The sequence below is a fragment of the Sus scrofa genome, chromosome 9 (genome assembly GCF_000003025.6).
Source record: "Sus scrofa isolate TJ Tabasco breed Duroc chromosome 9, Sscrofa11.1, whole genome shotgun sequence".
Taxonomy (NCBI): domain Eukaryota; kingdom Metazoa; phylum Chordata; class Mammalia; order Artiodactyla; family Suidae; genus Sus; species Sus scrofa.
The window spans coordinates 48,328,138-48,344,206 of record NC_010451.4 but is presented as its reverse complement, the minus strand read 5'-3'; the positions used below and the strand labels follow the sequence as shown (position 1 = coordinate 48,344,206).

The window sequence follows — 16,069 nt, the reverse complement described above, 5'->3', positions numbered from 1 at the left end:
TTAACATTCAGAAATCAGTCTCATTGCCTATAAATTGGAAGCTTATTGGCAAGCAATTCTTGGCCATGTAGTTATCCTTCCAGCCTCTTAAAGAGGAAAGGACAGAAAAGAGTGGGGATAGACTGAGTTAACAGCAGACAATATGGCACCACTCAGCCGTTGGGTTACTCAACATTCTTACAATCTCTTCTGCCCATATTTATCTTCCATACAAAAGTAGTAGCAAAACATCCTAGTTCTACCTAATGTAATGAGCCATCAATTCTTCAAAGAAAAACATCTGCCTTCTCCCCCCAAAAGTGGAGACTCAGCATTCCATGAGTCACTAGCTATAGCTGGGTAATAATCATTCTTTTTCTAATATAATCACAGTCATCCTTTCATATCATGTAACCTAAAATTAAAATTTTAATATCTGCCATTATGACTCATGTAGAAGAGTAGAAAAAGAGAAAAAATCATATTCTGGCTATGAGAGAAATAGTATTGTAGATTGTTACTGGTTTAGAACACAGCACATTTTGTATGAGGGTACATCAGCCCTTCAAGATGTCACTGAATCTGAACTGAGGTGAATCTATTCAGCTATAATTGAATCTTCAACAGGCCATTTTGCTGTTCTACACACTTGCTTTGTTGTAATGGGGTGCATGGTAAAATAAGTAAATCCTGTGAGTATGGATTTTACTGTAAAATGAATTCCTTTGTCAGAAACTGTTGTGTGAGATACCATAATGGTAAGTTGTCATCTCAAAGTTTGTACATGGTGTTGTTGGCAGAAGTGCTGTGGCCAGGGAAAGCATATATCTATCCAGTATAATATATAATCCAGTGAAAACAAATTGCTGCCCTTTCCATGCTGATTTCTAAGGAAATCAACCCGTTGCCCAGTGGGTGACTGTTCCCACAAAGGAAGCATGCCATATTAGGAACTCAACATTTATTTCTGTTAACAGTTGAGGATTTTTACACCAATTGTTCATCAATGATGTTGGTCTGAAATTTTCCTCTTTTGTAGTGCCTTTGTCTGGGTGTGGCATCTAGGTGCTGGCTTTATTATGTTTCTGTCGATTTCTCTCTTTATGTTTGTTAATATTTGCTGTATGGATTTAGGTGCTCCTAGGTTGGGCGAATGTATATTTACAATTGTTACATATTCTTGTTAGATTGAACCCTTTGTTATCATGTAACATCCTTCTTTGTCTTTTGTTACAGTCTTAGTTTGAAAGTCTATTTTTGTCTGATATAAGTGTTGCTACCCTGGCTTTCTTTTTTTTCCATTTGCATGGATACCTTTTTCTATCTCCTCACTTGCAGTATGTGTGTGTTTCTACAGCTCAAGTGAGTTCTTATAGGCAGCATATATATGGGTGGAGTTTTTTTTGTTCGTTTTGCTTTTGTTTTTTGTCTTTTTAGGGCCACACTCACGGCATATGGAGGTTCCCAGGCTAGTGGTCACATTGGAGCTGTAGCTGCTGGCCTACATCATAGCCATAGCAACTCGGGTTTCAGGCCATGTCTGTGACCTACACCACAGTTCATAGCAATGCTGGATCCTTAATCTACTGAGTGAAGCCAGAGATCGAACCTGTGTCCTCATGGATACTTGTCAGATTCGTTTCTGCTGAGCCGCAGTGGGAGCTCCTGGGTGTTGTTTTTGTATCCATTCAGTCTCTTTGTCTTTTGATTGGAGCATAAAGTCCATTTACATTTAAAGTAAGTATTGATATGTATGTTGTACTTATTGCCATTTTGTTCATTGTTTTCTGGTTGTTTTGTAGTTCTTTATTCCTTTTTTCTTTTTTTTTCTTTTGTGATCTATGACTATCTTTAGTATTATGTTTGTATTATTTTTTGTATGTATCTATTATAAATTTTTGGTTTGTGATTACCATGAGGTTTATATACAAGAATAATTTTTGATGATCTCTTAAATTCAAATGTATTGGAAAAAATTCAAATTTACTCTCTCCCCAATGTTAAATTTTTTTACTTAATATTTTACATCTTTTTGTTTTGTGTATCTTAAGTACTTATTGCGGATATAGATGATTTTACTACTTTTGTCATTTAGCCTTTATTTTAACCCCTAAGCTTTAAAAGTGGCTACTCTATGACCTTCACTGTATGTTTGCCTTTACCAATGAGTTTTTTGTTTTGTTTTGTTTTGTTTGTAATTTTCGTATTTCTAGTTGTGGTCTTGTCTTTTCCACTTAGAGAATTCACTTTAACATTTCTTGTAAAACCAGTGTAGTGATGCTGGACTTTTAGCTTTTTGCTTGCCTAATTAACTCTTTATCTTTCTTTCGTCTGAATGATAGCCTTGCAGGTAGTCTTGGTTGTAGGTTTTTCCTTTTATCAATTTAATTATACCATGCCACTCTCTTCTGATCTGAAGTTTCTACTGAATAGTCAATTGATAGTCTTGTGGGGGCTCCCTTGTATGCAACTAGTTGCTTTTCCCTTACTGGTTTTAAAATTCTCTTTTTTCTCTTTAAGTTTTATGATTTTAATTTCAGTGTGTCTTGGTGCATCCTTTCTGTATTGCTCTCGTTTGGAACTCTTTGTGATCCCTGAACCTAGATGTCTGTTTCCTTTCCCAGGATAGTGAAGGTTTTAGCTATTATCTCTTCAAATAAATTATCTACCCCTTTCTCTCTCTCTTCTGCTTCTTGGACCCCTATGATGCGAATGTTAATTTGCTTGATGTTCTTATAGGTCTCTTGAACTATTCTCATTTAAAACAAATTTTCTTGACATTGCTATATGCTGCAGCATAGGTCACAGCTGTGACTTGGATCTGGTGTTGCTGTGGCTGTGCATAGGTCACAGCTGAAGCTCTGATTTGACCCCTGGCCTGAGAACTTCTATATGCCCCAGGTGTGGCCATTAAAATAAGACTTTTTTTTTTCTTTTTAGCTTGGGTAATTTCAACTTTTCTATCTTCCAGTTTGCTGATTTATTCCTCTGTGTCATCTCATCTGTTGATTCCTTCTAGTGTAATTTTTCAGTCATTATATTCTTTACTTCTGTTTGGTTCTTGTTTATATTTTCTAAGCCTTTGTAAAACTTCTCACTGTGTACATCTATTCTTCTGAGTTTGTTAACATCTTTATAATCATTATCTTGAAGTCTTTATTGGGTAGATTTCTTATCTTCACTTTGCTTTGTTCTTCTGGGATTTTATCTTGTTCCTTTGTTGCAACATATTCCTATATTGCTTCATTTGACCTAATTCTTTTTTTTTTTTTTTTTTTGGTTTGTTTGTTTTTGTCTTTTTGCTATTTCTTGGGCCGCTCCCGCGGCATATGGAGGTTCCCAGGCTAGGGGTCGAATTGGAGCTGTAGCTGCCGGCCTACGTCAGAGCCACAGCAACGCGGGATCTGAGCTGCGTCTGTGACCTACACCACAGCTTACGGCAACGCCGGATCGTCAACCCATTGAGCAAGCGCAGGGACCGAACCCGCAACGTTATGGTTCCTAGTCGGATTCGTTAACCACTGCGCCACGACGGGAACTCCTGACCTAATTCTTTATGTTTATTTATATATATGAGGTAGCTTGATTACATTTTCTGATCTTGGAGAAGTGGCTTTATGTAGGAGGTGTCCTATGGTCACTCCCATCTGGTCACTTGATCTATATGCTCTAGGGGTACCCCCTTTATGGGCTGCATGTGCCTATCTGTTATGATGGAGCCAACTACTGTGGACACACTAGTAGGTAGGGCTGGTCCCTTGCCCAGTTGGCTGCCTGGCCCTGCCTGGTTTGGGGCCTATCAGCCTCTGGTGGGTAGGTCTTGAGGTAGCTGGTCGTGCAGCCTGGGGTAGGGGACCTGGTACTGGTGCTGCCTGGCTGGTGGGAAGGTAATCCCCTGGTGTTACGGCTACAGGGGGGACTCCAGAATGGCACTTGCCAGTACCAGTGTCTTGGCAGTAAAATGACCTTCCCCACATGGCTACCGCCAGCATTGTGTCCCCCGGAGTCCCAGTTACCTCCTGTTTATCCAGGAAGCTCTCTAAGATCAGCAAGTGGGCTAGGCTTCTTTCAAATTACTACCTCTATACTGGGTCACAGAGCCTATGAATTTTTGCATGAGCCTTTTAAAAGTGGAATCTCTCTCTCTCCCTCTCTCTCTCTCTCTCTCTCTCTCTCTCTCTCTCTCTCTCTCTCTCTTTCAGCTCTCTAGCTCTTCTATATGCAGCCTTTCAAAGCCAGATGTTCTGGAGGCTGCTCTTCCCAATTAAGGACCCTCAGCTTGTCCTGGCTACTCACCTTCTACACATACAGTCCTTCCAGATGCTACCAGTCCTCAGATACACTGCCATCTGATGATGAGTTGAACAGTATTCTGAAGATCTCAGGTGTAGCGGGGGAAGTCTGCCTACCCCAAGCCCCTGAACAACCCTGGCCACTTCAGTAACCACCACTTGTCATCTGCTGACCCACTCATTCCTCTGCATCTGGTCCAGACTTTCTGCCTTCTTTTAAATGAATTGGATATTTTTTTGGAATTCATTTTACCTCCTCTAGCTATTCCTATTTGAGGAACTTTTAGTGGTGTTTTAAAGATTACAGTATAAATCTTTAACTTATCATAGTTTATTTTCAAATAGTATTATACGACTTTGTGGGCAATATAAGATTCTTACAATAATATGGTTCTATTTATCCCCTCTTCCTTTGTGCCCTGTCAAGTATTTTACTTCTATATATGCTATAAACACCACAAAACATTTTTACTGTTTTTGCTTTAAATAGCCCATAGACTTTTCAAGAAATTTAGGTGTATTTGTCTATCTCTTAAACACCATGAAATTGGTCTTTTTTAAAAAATGTATCCACATGCTTTTCTTGCATTCTTCATTCTTTCCTTCAGCTGTAAATTTCCATCTGGTATCATTCACCTTCAGACTGAATAACTCTTCCGGCATTTGTTTCCTTCCTTCATTCTTTCTTTTTTCCTCCTTCCTTCCTTCCTTCCCTCCTTCCTTCCTCTTGCTCTCTCTCTTTATTAGAGTATAGTTGATCTACACTATTGTGTCTATTTCTGCTGTGCAGCATAGTGACCCAGTCGTACGTATAAATACATTCTTTTTCTCATATTATCCTCCATCATGTTCTAACCCAAGTCATTGGATATAGTTCCCTGTGCTATATACAGTAGGACCTCATTGCTTATCCATTCTAAATGTAATAGTTTGCATCTACCAAGCCCAAACTCCCCATCCATCCCACTCCCTCCCTTGTATAGCATTTCTTGTAATGCAGCTTTTCTGGTGAGAAAGTCTCTTCACTTTTTTTGATTTGAAAATGTCCTTATTTTGCCTTTGCTTTTGCAGGGTAGATTTTGCTGTATATGGAATTCTAGATAATCTTTTTTTTTCTTCAGTCACTTAAAATTTGTCTTTTCATTGTCTCCTGGCCCACCTGGTTTCTAATGAGAAGTCAGCAAGGATCTTATTGTTGTTTCCCTATATCCAATATATAATGGCTGCTTTAAAGATTTCATCTTTATCTTGGCTTTTACAGTTTGAATCTGTTGTGCCTAAGTGTACTGTGTTCGTGTGTGTGTGTGTGCTTATCTTGCTCAGAGTCTGCTAAATGATATCTTTCAAAATTTTGGAAAATTCTCAGTCGTTGTCTCTTCAACCATTTCTTCTATCCCATTCTCCTTCGTTTTCCTCTGGTCCTCTATTTTATATGTGTCTTATAGATCTAAGATCCTTTATTCTGTTTTCTGTCAATTTTATTTTTGTGTTTCAGTTTGTATAGTTTTTACTATCTTTAAGTTTGTAGAACTTTTTCTTTCTTTGTGTCCAGGAGCCTTCTAATCCTGTCAACTAAATTCTTCACTTATGATATCATGTTTTTCATTTCTAGCGCTTCCATGTGATCCATTTTTATCTTTTCTATCTCTCTGCTGACATTCTCCATATGTTTGTGCATATTCACCAGCTTTTCCACTAGGTCCTTTAATACATTTTAAACTGCCTGTCTCATAATTCCAGTGTCTGATTCATCTCCCCAGTCTGCTTCTTTCTTCCCATGATCGTGGGTTCCATTCTCTCACTTCTTTGTGTGCCTCACAGTTTTTGTTCTACATCAGGCATAGTATGTAAGAGAACAGTAGAGGCTCAAGGAAATGATATTTCCCCCAGAAAAATCACTCAGTCCTTCCTCTGCTGGGATGCTAAGAATCCCTTGCCCTGCAAAAGCACCAAATAAGTACCAATAAGATGTCAGAAGTATCTTTGTTAATTGGCAGCTTTCTGAACCATGAGAGACTTTTCCCAGTCTTGATTTTAGCTTGTTGAATCGCTGGAAACATCTCTTTGTTTTTCAGCTCCATCCCTGTCTTTATAGACCTAAGGCAATCTCTCCATGCACTACTATCCTACCTTCAGTCTTGGCAGTTACTACTTTGCACCCTGTGAAAGCCCAAGTGCTGCAGAGAGATTTCTCCTCTCTCTGCCTTGCTCCTACCCTGCCATGAGCCATTGTCTTAACTTGGGAAAGGTCTGAGCACCTTATATGGGGTGTCTCTAAGCTACCCTGCCCTCCTCCCAGCCTTCAGCGTACTATTCATGTACACTGCTGAAGGCCTATGGGGAATGGTTGGCAGTTAGGTGCATTCTCTTTCTGTGGTTGAGGTTTCTTGGGATTCTAATGCTTCATGCCAGCTCACATGCAGTCTTTACAAATTCATTAAAATATGGCTGGTTTTTCCTCATCACCTGCTATGATATATTCTTTCCTCTTTCAGCTGCTCTGCTAGAATGCAAACAGATACAGATCTCTACTGTTAGAAAAAGGAATCTTCTGCACCTTCTGACTTTTCATTTAGTTAGATTATTTCTGTCCTCAGATCTCTGGTGGGTTTAAAAAACCATGCTTTTGTTGCTTATCTGGTTTATGGTTATTGTTGGGGTAGGAGCAACTACTGTTGTGATTTGAAGTTAGAAGGCCTTGGATTTTAATGGCCTCTAATGAATAGGAGACAAAGTCTGGGTCCAAAGAAAGGTGGGAAGTAGAATCCAAGCTTCTAGTATAAACCTGAACTCTAGAAAGGGGTGACACAGAAAATAACCATTCAAAGGAAGACTTGTCTGTTGGGGCCTGGCCCTAAGATGAGCAGGAAAAGAAAGAGAAGGAAAGGGAAGGAAGGAAGAGAAAGAGCAAGAAAATGAGGTAAAAGAGAAGGGAAGAGGGAAGAGGAAAGGAAAGAAGGTGAGAAAGAGAAAGAGAGAAAGAATATCCTCTGAGAATTTTGAACCACAAGCCAACACTCATGCTGTTTTAGGGACATAATTCATGCTACCTACATTGTCTGAATATCATCAAACCAAAATTCATTTTATTTTATTTTCAAATTTTTAAATTTTTTTTTTCTTTTTAGGGCCACACTCAAGGCTCATGAAGGTTCCCAGGCTAGACATCGAATTAGAACTATAGCTGCCAGCCTATTGCCATAGCAACACCAGATCCTTAACCCACTGAGAGAGGCCAGGGGTCAAATCCACAACCTCATGGTTACTAGTCTGATTCATTTTCACTACACCATAGCAGGAACTCCCCAAGATTCATTTTCAAGTAGCCATAGGCTGATGGCTATGGCTACTAGATGGTACTAGATGTCTGGCAGCAGCAAAGCAAATATTTCCTGTGTAATTTATATAAAACATTGATTTCAGCCTTTTCTGTGCCTAGAATAGTCACAACTCATGGTCCTAAAGTACAGAGCAGCTCCAGATTACTGGATGCTGGACATCCTAACTGATGTTGTTGCCCTTTGTTCATCCACTGGACCCAGCAGGCTGCTCCTTCTCCTTATTTTACCAAGAAAAAGACAAATATGTCAGAGCAGGAGAGAAAGTTAAGAAGATCTGCACACAGTGATTCCTTAAGATTGATGGCAGGCTACACACTGATATAAGCCACCCTGGCTATTTTATGGATGTCATCGACATTGACCAGAGTGAATTTCCATCTTATCTGTGACCCAGGGGTCAATTTGTTGTTTATCAAATTGTGTCTGAGGAAGCCTGGTATAAGTCCTGTGAAGCAAGGAAGATCTTTGTGGGCACCATCCAGAATGGACATCTTCTAAATTGATTTGGAGCTTAGCCAAGTCAATTAGTCATTTCCTTGAGTTCTGCTAACCTATGTATGTTGACTGAAAGTTCTGACCTAGGATAGACTGATGTAATCACCAACACACACACACACACACACACACACACACACACACACACACACACACACACACACACACACAGAGCTTGATTCTTGACATGGCTCACATGGAGGAAACCAATGGCAATAGCTTTGCTACCAGGCTTTCCCAACATATTCATCACTGGAGAAGACAGCAAACCATGGATTTCCCCACTCCAGAGAAAGAGTACTTGCCTCATCATTGCTGAAGACAGAGACCTTTAGCCAAACAAACCAATGGGTGAAATGATTTCCGGAGGAGAGAAGTGGAGAGCTCCTTGTGGCTAATTAAGGATGTATTAGTATGGAGGAAAAAGCAAAAACCAAACATTATTGGATTTCTCATAGCACAGCGGAAATGAATCAGACTAGTATCCATGAGGATGTGGGTTTGATCCCTGGCCTTGCTCAGTGGGTTAAGGATCTGGCGTTGCTGTGAGCTGTGGTGTAGGTCACAGACGTGGCTCGGACCCCACATTGTTGTGGCTGCGGCTGTGGTCTAGGCCGGCAGTTGTAGCTCTGATTCAACCTTTAGCCTGGGAACTTTGCTATGTTGCGGGTGTGGCCCTAAAAAGTAAAAAAAAAAAAAATTTTAAATAACTAAAACACAAGAAGAAACAAGCCCAAATAAACAAAAGGCAGCAGGAAAAAAAATATATAAACTGAAATGTCAGACTCCCAAGATTGATATTGAAATTATTAGATACAGATTATACAGCAAGGATGTTGATCTACCTAAATTTTAGCTGCATGAATGAAAATGAGAATTTTAAAATCATAGTGTTGGGCAAAAAGAAGCAAGTCCCAAATCAATAAAATGGAGAAATGAGTTTTAGTCTATTTATACAACACATATCACAGAGCAGTTTAAAAAATGTACTAGAGCTATGCTTACCAGGATGGAAGAATCTCAGAAATAGAATGATGAGTGAGAAGGGCATTAATAAATACATATGATATGAGCTCTTTTATGTAAGTTTCAAGACCTGGGAAAATTAAATATTCTATTGTTTAGGAATATAGCATATATTATAAAACTATTTTTTAAAGTAGCTGGTAGTTTATAATACAGGATAGTGGTTTCATATGGATGAGAAAGAGAGGGAAAGAGGGGCCATGGTGAGCTGAAAAAGTTTGTTGGGTTGTGTTTTCTTTCTTTTTTTCTCTTTTGGCTGCCCCACGTCATATGGAATTTCTGGGCCAGGGGTCAGATCCGAGCTGCAGTTGCATCCTATGCCACAGCTATGACAACGTCAGAGCCTTAACCCACTGTGCCAGACTGGGGATTGAACCTGTGTCCCAATGCTTCAGAGACACTACTGATCCTGTTGGCCACAGTGGGAACTCCAGGGTTGTATTTTATTTCTTGAGCCAGGAGGTTTAATATACGGGTGTTTATTAACATTATTTAAGGGAGTTCCCGTCGTGGCACAGTGGTTAACGAATCCAACTGGGAACCATGAGGTTGCGGGTTCCATCCCTGCCCTTGCTCAGTGGGTTGATGATTCGGCGTTGCCTTGAGCTGTGGTGTAGGTCACAGACGTGGCTCGGATCCCACATTGCTGTGGCTCTGGCGTAGGTCAGCGGCTACAGGTCCGATTGGACCCCTAGCCTGGGAACCTCCATATGCCGCGGGAGCGGCCCAAGAAATGGCAAAAAGACAAAAAAGAAAAAAAAATTTATTTAAGTATATGAGTACAGTTTATTCATTATTTTGTATGAATGAATTATTTTAAAAAAATCAAATAGAGAGTTCCCTGATGGCACAGCAGGTTAAGGATCTTGCATTGTCACTGCTGTGGCTCTGGTTATTGCTGTGGCTCAGGTTTGTTGGGGACATGGCTCAGATCGTCAGTGTCGAAAAATGAGACACATGCACACGGGGAGAACTCGACAAGGCTCTTTACTTCTGCAGAAGGGCGTGGGTACTCCAAAAAGTGCGTGCGCCAAACAAAGGACCCTCAGAGCAGGTGATTTACCTGTTCCCTTCCCACTGGTTGGGACAGGGCGCACATTCTTCCCAGTTGGCTAATTTGAAACAAATTGAAGAGGAAGGGGGTCGCAGGGTTGATTCAGCCGAAGCTGGAGCCAGAGCAAAATGGAGTAACCAAGATTTCCTTTGATAGAAAAGACATTATGTTACTTTCCACAGGTTTGATCTGTAGCCCAGGAATTTATGAGTGCAGTGAGTGAGCCCTCCCCACCCCCCTAAAAAAAACCCCAAAACCCAAAAAAGTCAATTAAATCTTGTTTTAGAATCAGTGGTCTAAAATCCTTGCTAGGAAGACCTCACTGAATGTAAAACCATTTTCTTTCCTGGAAAACAAAATATCAAATAGGTCCATCTAGTGGTGAATTAGAGAATTGTAAATACAGGGATCCTCTAATTGAAGGAATACCCTGGGACTTAAGGCTTTTACTCAAAAACAGCTTGTTCAAAAACCACATACAAAAATAGGAAAAAAAATTTTTTTTCCTTAATTAAGTAAGGAACTCTTTGTCTTCAGAAGTGTGGTAAACTTCTTCAGTTTATCTCTAACTTGTTGAAAGATTAAATCCTCCTTTATCTGCATGTTTACCCCTCGGCAGGTTTCCCCCTCATGTCAGGGGCTGGGGTGCCTTCCTCCAGACCTCCTTTCCTTTACTGAGTCTTCCCTGCCTGCTCAGTGGACAATTCCTTCTTATCCCATTCTTCATATGACCTCAAATGCTCCCCCGCCTGTGCCACAAGGTCACGACGTCTACTCAGGCAGCTATTCAAGATTTAGTTCCCTCTGGATGTATGAATATATCATTAAGTGAAAATGGGGAGGTACAGAACTGCACATAGCATATGTATGTCCCCATTTGGATTTTTTTTAAAAGGATGTGTATGTTTTCATGTATATATAGGCTATTTGGGAAAGGACGCATAAGAAACTAATACATGTAAGCCTTTAGGGAGAGGGATTCGGGAAATTAAGTGAGAAAGACACTGACGTTTGATTTTTACTGTGTATTTATTGATGCTGGTTGAGTTTTGTTACGTGTATGAGTTCCTTGTACAAATTTTAAAGAGGGAATAGTGTGTAGTCTGTATATGTAGATGCTCTCATACTGATAAATAAAATTCCTACAGGTAAAGAGCACTGATGCTTTCTAATAGATGTTATGTCCTAGTCGTTATGCATCAACACTGTCATGTCAGGTAATCTTAGATTGTCTGGAGAATGGTCTAGCTTGAATTGGAATGAATCTCTCCTGAGTGTCTTTGGACATATTCATTGCCCTTAATATTTAGCTACAACTTTTAGCTTTAAATGATTTATCTGATAACTGACATTTATTTCCAATTAGGTTGAAAAAAATCAATTTACACTTTTTATTGATGTTTGAGCCTTGATGCTTTATATATTGTCTAAACTCTAACAGTGATTTCAGACTGGCACTTGACCTAAAATTGGAAGAAATACTGTCCTTCCTTTTATACAGCAGACTCCCAAATGAACATACAATCAAGTATCACTTCAGCGAAAACAGGAGTGGTTTCCAAGCAGATATCTTGTAGCATATGGTATGCTCGTTTCCTCAGTATTCACTCTCTGTTCCCATTGTGTGGCAGTGATGAGCTTTTAGGAACTGAGCTGAGCTCCATTGATGGGCCCTAGTTAGGAAGCCAGTGCGTGCTTCAGGGACCTAGCCCTACCATTGTGTGGGGGATGCAAATTGGTCCCCAAAGGCAGAAGATAAAGACTTTCCATTTGATGGTTTAGGGAGAGGAAATTTCTCTCATCTGCTAGGTGCCAATAAAGAAGTCAGCAGGTCTTACTTTAACTGGCAGCTGTCCTACAATCCAGAGGGCAACCAGATATGAAATGATACAGATCCTGTGGTTACAGAAAAAAGAAATAGAAAGAACCTGTGTTCCTGATGATGCAGGTGAGCAGGTCAACCAAACCTCAAGCCTGCCCTACCTCTGGATTTTGTGTAAATGCCAGCTGGCCAGTTTTTTATTGTTTGAATCAAATTGGTTTGGTTGGTTTTTCTGTTACTTCCAATTGGAAGCCTTGTAATGTATATTTTAATAGAAAAGTAATAAAAACCCTCAATATTATAAATTATACACTAGATCTTGAGTGCCCTTCTCCTTATGAGTTTCTTGAATATTTAAATTATTAAACAATAATAGGCATCCCCTGGTGGCTCAGTGGGTTAAGGATCTAGCGTTATTACTGCTGTGGATTGGGTTCTGTCCCTAGCCCCGGAACTACCTCATGCCACAGGCGCAGCCAAAAAAGAAAAGTGTAAATATATTTCAGAGCATGTATACTTAACACTTTATAAAAAGGGTTGTGTTTCACATACACGTATTAGTAGGACTGTGGTCTTCATCTGTTCAGGCTGCTGTCACAGAATACTATAGAATGAGTCATTCAAACAAACATTTATTGGTTTGTAGTTCTGGAGGCTGGAAGTCCAAGATCCTGGTGCCAGCATGATCAAGTTCTGGGGAGAGCCCTCTTCCTCGTTTACAATGGCCACCTTTTTGCTGTATCTCCTCATGGCAGAGGGAGAGGTCATCTCTCTCATGCTTCTTTTTATAAGAGCACTAATCTCATTCATGAGAGCTTCATCTTCATGACCCAATCACTTCCTACAGGCCTAAACCCAAATGGCATCACAGTGGGGATTAGAGCTTCAACATAGGAATTTGGGAGAGCACTGGGTATAACATGAATAATATTAAACTCTAATCTAAATAAACCTTCTACTGTTAGAGACAGAGAAAGAACCTGGATTACCGGTAAGCAAAATAAGTGTATACTTAGGTATTTTAGTTCATTTAGGCTGCTGTAGCAAAAAATACCATAAACTGAGTGGCTTATAAACAGTAAACATTTATTTCTCACAGTTCTCGAGGCTGAGAAGTCCAGGATCAAGGCTGTGGCAGATTCATTGTTGGGTGAGTACCCTCTTGTTTGTTCACAGAACCATCACACAGAAAAAGAGATAAGGGATGGATCTCTCTGGAGCCCCTTATATAAAGACACTAATTCCATTCATGAGCTTCCATCCTCATGACCTAATCACATCCCCCAAGCCTCTCCTTTTAAATCATCACATTAGAGTTTGCCATATGAATTTGGGAGGGCTCAGATATTCAGTCTCTAGCATTAGGGCACTAGAGAAAGAGGAGCATCAGAGGACTCTTTCAAATTCTAATAAAATCAATCTTAGATCAAGATTTAGACATTGGAGTTCCCATAGTAGCTCAGTGGTTAAGGAACCCGATTAGTATCCATGAGAACGTGGGTTCGATACCTGGCCTTGCTCAGAGGGTTAAGAATCCAGCGTTGCTCAACGTGAGCTATGATGTAGGTCGCAGACGTGGCTCAGATCCTGCATTGCTGTGGCTGTGGGCAGCTGCAGCTCCTATTTGACCCCTAGCCTGGGAACCTCCCGATGCTACAAGTGGGCACCAAAAGGACCAAAAAAAAAAAAAAAAAAGACTTAGAAGTTCATTATGTTCTCCTGATCTTTTATTTAAAAACTAATCCTGTGATTCGCAAGCTACATATAAGTTGGTTGGCTTTTCATCTGTTTATCTATCTGTCTTCTCTATTGATGGTGGATTGTAAACTCCTAGTTCAGTTTCTTTCATGGTTTTACAAACACTGAATTTTCCTACTTTTCCTTGAGTCAACTTTAGTAACATTTGTATTTGCAGGAACTTGTCAGTTGTTGTCTAAGTTTTCTAACTTAATGGCAGAAAGTTGTCCACAATATTATTTTATTTAAAAAATCCCTATTGCACTTGTTATATCCCTTTTTTGATTCCAATAATTTTCTATTTTCCCTGAGCTTTTTCCTTATCCGTTATGTTAGTGATTTTATTTTGTCTCATTTTACTAGTTTTTCTAAGCAACCATCTTGATGATAGTAAAATAACCAAAAAAAAAAAAAAAAAAAAGAGAGAGAGAAAAAGAAAAAATAAAGGGGCTATTCATTCCATACATTAAAATGCATTTAAAATATAGCACTGATATAAAAGCAGAAATTTCAAATAGGTATGACAAAATGGAAAATCTATAAATACGTGAAATTACACATAAAAATTTAATCTATAATGAGATATCATAAGAGATCAGTATGTGTGTGTACATATATGTGTGTGTGTATATGTATATAATATATACACTTTGTAAACCTCATCAATAAAGTACATGAGCAGTCCAGTTACACAAAAATCAACCAATAAATATTTTAAATCCAAATATTGTTCATCATAGTAACACACAAATCTGAACAGTGATATTACATTATATTACATTATATTATTTATTATGTCATATTATTAATTGCTATATTATATTATTTTATAGTTTTTAATAGTTTGTCTTATTTATTAATAATTATATATTATTACATTACATTGTTAATTGTATTATTATTTTATTTATTATTATACCAAATAAGAAAAAAAGCAAGTGCAATATTTATTTAGGTATGTCTCCAAGATAATTTGTAAACTCAACATCTTTAAGAACTATTCCTTAATTCATTTCAGATCCCTTTGACAATATGCATTAAAATCCATAGAAATTCATATCCTTTGTTCTAATGAAGCATAGCGCAAGGATATATCTTAAAATAATTCCAAAGATGAAACTATATTCATGATGATATTTACCACAACATTAATTATAAAGTTGAAATTGGAAAAAAATAAAATGTTCAACAACAGAGGCTGTGGTTAGGAAAAGCATCATCTATAAACTGTGTTAAACATGATGTGCTTCTTAAAAATTAAAAAAGTAAAATTTGATGTGTATCACTATTTATTGAGCACTGGCTATGAAGCAAATACTCTATGTACGTTTTTCTCTAAATCACGTAATCACTCTGCAAGTTAAAGTACCTTTCATTCTCAGTTCAAAGAATCTAGGTCTGGTAGCTCTGAGATAAAATCACTTATTTAAGGCAGTATAGCTGTAAGTGGTGGAGGTGGGCTTTGATCCCACAACAATACAGTGGCTGCCACACGCATGGCCTGATCAAAGAGGATAGGCCCTGCTCACAGTTCCTGGTGAAGGAACAGCCTTTGGTAGCACATTCTGTACTATGCAATTTCTGTGTCTTCAGCCCAAATGCCCCTCTACCACCACCAGCACTGGCGACTCACCTAAGGGCAGCCATCTAAGGTCAGGTTAGGAGCACATGATATGGTCTGTCGTGGAATGATCTGCTAGAGAAGAGATGACTTCTCTAAATCCTCATTCTTATTTGTTTGATTTTAGAAATAGTGAGCAAATCAGGCTGTGGTTGGGGAAAGAAACTAGGAGAATGTGAGACAAAGCTAGAGGGCATTTAGCAGTGCTCTCAAGAGCACTGCTAACCTGTCAGACAGAACTAGACTCTGCTATATCACTGGTGCCAGAAAGACTGAGGTGGGTCAACTCAGGCAGAAAAAAAATCATCAAACTATGTAGTGAAGGGAAACTGCTGTTGAGCACACTAAGTTCTGCAAACAGTGCCTATATCTGTAAAATCAAGTTGATTATGTAACTTAGTCCTTCACGACCTTGTCACTTCTGTGAGCTCATCTCTTAACTCTAACTAAGCCAAACAACTGTGTCTACACGTACACTATGCTGGTTTTCAATGTCACCTCTCAGCTCCAAATCCACCCTTTTGCCTGAACTAAGAAGTATGCATCATCCTATCCCCTCTCTGGCAAGGATTTCTACTTGTCTAGCTTATTCCCTGGCATCCTACAAGACTTGACTCAAAAGAATCTTCCTCTAAGCTTTCCATGATCTTCTCCATCAGACTGAATCCACATGAGCACAACTCCACGGAGACCGTGTTGGCT

General features: G+C 39.2%; 1 long non-coding RNA gene across 10 annotated transcripts in view; it reads left to right on the top strand.

Moving 5' to 3' along the window:
- Nucleotides 1-16,069, top strand: part of LOC102163364 — an 84,805-nt gene that overhangs the window by 12,877 nt on the left and 55,859 nt on the right. For all 10 annotated transcript variants that reach the window (XR_002335690.1, XR_002335691.1, XR_001298846.2 and 7 more), the window contains exon 2: nucleotides 13,109-13,159. This is a non-coding gene — a long non-coding RNA (uncharacterized LOC102163364). The remainder of the gene's footprint in view (nucleotides 1-13,108; nucleotides 13,160-16,069) is intronic.